The sequence below is a fragment of the Silene latifolia genome, chromosome Y (assembly GCF_048544455.1).
Source record: "Silene latifolia isolate original U9 population chromosome Y, ASM4854445v1, whole genome shotgun sequence".
NCBI classification, from domain to species: domain Eukaryota; kingdom Viridiplantae; phylum Streptophyta; class Magnoliopsida; order Caryophyllales; family Caryophyllaceae; genus Silene; species Silene latifolia.
In genome coordinates this window covers 433,865,519-433,868,852 of record NC_133538.1, presented here as the reverse complement: position 1 = coordinate 433,868,852, position 3,334 = coordinate 433,865,519, and the positions used below count along the sequence as shown (strand labels likewise).

The window sequence follows — 3,334 nt, the reverse complement described above, 5'->3', positions numbered from 1 at the left end:
CTAGTTAGACCATTTTGCCCATCCGCAATAATTGTACGTCTGATATAAAATTCGGGATGATAATCGAAAACGGATAGCGCTTCAAAAGCGTAATTAAAACTAAATGCATAAAAAATCGACTAATAAAGTTGTAGAGATCGATGACCTTACCGCGCTAGGACGTTACGTATCAAGGAAAACAACCCGCAAAATTTGTTCTCGATACTTGATCTCGTTGCTCCTCAAACTGCGATGAAACAATCAGAATGTGACATTAAGCTCATCTGCAATAACACTGTTGCCAGTTCTGAATATTTCTGATTCAATTCCTACAGTTTACCAAAATTACGTCAACCAAACAGCTTTCGTTTATACATTTTGTAATTTCCGCTCCTGTTTTTTGTTTTCGCCATGGTTAACCAAATCGCTTCTGAAATTCCTTAACATAATATATTCATTCTTCATAGTATGTGCATGCAATTCTAGTATACAGAGTTCACACTCAGAGGTCTCAGACAGATAAAAAGACAGTAAGACGAGAAATGCAAAGTATTAAGTATATCAAGAAAACTTCAAAGTTTTTTGAAAAAGGAAGGCCGCAAACAGGTGCACTGATGAAGTTGCCATACCAAGGCCTCCTGTTACTCGATGATGAGGCAAGCAAGCTTTAAAGCAGCTGTATTCTGGGTGTCTTTTTGTTACATCAAAAATGTCAAGTGCCAAAGTTCTCTTAACAAAGCTCTATTAGAAGTTAAATATCATAACTATAACCTCAGTTTCTGATTAATTATCTAATCAGAAATTAGATAATTAATAAATAAAACAGGAATGAACTAGTAACACCAGCATCGTCTCCATCTCCGTCTCCAAGCTCGCACCCCTGCACTCCTCTAGTCGGCACCTCCCCTACAGTCCTTCGACCACCGTCGAGCAGCCCAGCGTCAGAGGCAGTGTCTTGGACCAATACTCGAACAAATCGATTTTATCAACATCAATGATGTCAAGTTCTTAATCGAACAATGACAACCAATGCTTCATCCTTCACAAAACCTTTATCACACTCCCTTTCCACCATTAAATCGATCGGAAAAGCTCAACAAAACCACCATCAACTTCACCTTTGACTATCTCGATATGGGCAATGATAAGGACTATGCCGAAGGAAAAGGAGAGATGAATAAGAATGGCACCGACGATGATGGCCTTGGAGCTACGTCGGCAAGATCTGTACGTTGGTGCTCTGGGGGTAACGGTAGTGGTGGTGGTGTGGTTGCGGGAGTTTTGTGTAGGCAGTAGAAGGATAGGGATGAATGTTTAAGGCGTGGGGGTGTGTCACGTGTGTGGCTAAGATTTAAAATAACAGCGTAATGTAATCTGACGGCCGTATAGAGTAGTTAAATACGGTTAAACAAAATCTTTATTTCGTGACTGACCTTTTAATATATATATATATATATATATATATATATATATATATATATAGAGTTAGGATCCGGTGCAAAAAGTGAAAACACCTTTATAACTTACCCAAATAAATCCACGCCTACGTGAGAAACAACAATTTTCATCTCCACTCCCTGACATCAATTCACATATCTCATCTCCATGAAACTGTGACCGTCTCTGTCACCGTCGTCTCTAACACACCCATCACCAACTCCGCCACCGTCGTTCGCCGTCGCCACCCAAAGGCTCTCACTACGCTGGCGCCACACTCAATGTAACTCCGGCCTACGACGCGAACTTATTTTCTCCCGAATCATCTTCCTCCACCACCCCACACCCACACCCACACCCACACCCCGCCGGCAACCACCAAACGCCGTCTAATTTCTTTCCTACCACCCCAACTTTCCCTAATTTTTCAAAAACTCTAAACACCCTTATTTTCCCCTCACCACTCATATAATCTCGACGGCGTTAACGGCGATAACCAGCATCGCCGGCGAACCATTAGCGAACACCTCTGATGCCGGAAGTTATATAGAATGGGTTTGAGTTGATTGGTGATGAGGATGGTGGAGATAGGGTGGTTGAGGAAGTAGGATAATCGGGATCTGGAACTTATTTTAAGCAGCACTATGTCACCGACTCACCGACTCACCACTCACCACTAAGATGCACTGGAACTTATGAGCAAATTGAATATAGTTAGACAACTAAGGCATGTAAGGAGAGTGAACCTAAGGGATCAGACTTTAAGAAGTGAGATTCACAGATAATGAAAACAGCTACTGACGACACACTCATCACACCTGCTACATATCACAAAGTTACATGAAGGCTGACGCTATACACGCTCTCTGCGAGCTTCAACAGATAAACCACAAGTCCACAAGAGGTCACTAAGATCAGGAGTCAGCACTGTCAGCAGTATATACTATCATTAATACCAAGCATCAAAGAATAAAAAACTACGGAGTAGTTATGTTACAAGCATCACATAACTGACCAGCAGAGACATCTAACGAACTTCGTGACACATGATCAAACACGCTAGTGAAGCCAGAAAGGTGGAGAAGCAAAGAAAACATGTACAGAGTATTCCCGAACATTCCCATTTATTTACAAGTCTGAGAGATTACGCAAAAGTAACATATAATGATAAGGCGATCAAGTCCTACATTCAAATACAGTACATCTCTATTAATCTCACAGGATAATCGGGATCTGGGTTTTCCGAATCTGAATTGTTGGGCTCGTGGTGTTCAATGGTTGCGCCGGCTATGTATCTACACAACGACGTTTTAAGGTTGATTTTGACGATCAGTGAAAGGTAATTACTCCTATTTAATTGGCAATTTGGTTGCAATCAGCGGTGTTTCCGGCATCGCCAAAGTCGTCTGAGTTGGAGAACAAGTACTCAGGCGCTGTCGTCCGAATAGGGTAGTGCTAGTGGTGGAGCATGTGTGCGATGATAGGAGCTTTAGGAGCAAGTCCATCAAGATCAATCTCCGGCTTTAGCGACGGCGAAAGTACATTGTTTGATTCTCGTTGATTTTGTGACAGAAATGTACATTGTGATTTTTTTTTATTTAGCTAATGATTTTCGTTTTACTGATGTGATTTGTGTTGGTGTAATCGAAGAAGTAACAATGAAAAGCAAGAAAACCAGAATAGAAATAACCCGATTAGTAGTGCCGTGGTAAGGGAGCCACTGCCTTGAAAACTATATTAAGAATGCAGTAGTGGTGGCGATCATTAGTCTTAGGTAGTTCCCAAGGATAACACTTCTGATCTCAACTCGTTTCGCCCGCTCGGGCTGTGAGACTTGGAACGATAGAAAGTATTTCTTTACCCAGAAATTAGAGAGGAGAATAGAAGAGAAGAAGAGAAGAGAAGATGTTGTTGTGTA

At 41.5% G+C, this 3,334-nt stretch overlaps 1 long non-coding RNA gene across 1 annotated transcript; it reads left to right on the top strand.

The window, feature by feature from the left end:
• The first annotated feature begins 1,483 nt into the window (after nucleotides 1-1,483).
• On the top strand, nucleotides 1,484-3,105 carry LOC141626753 (uncharacterized). The gene is made up of 2 exons (XR_012536339.1): nucleotides 1,484-2,251; nucleotides 2,311-3,105. It is a non-coding gene; the product is annotated as an uncharacterized LOC141626753 (long non-coding RNA).
• Nucleotides 3,106-3,334: the final 229 nt, after the last annotated feature.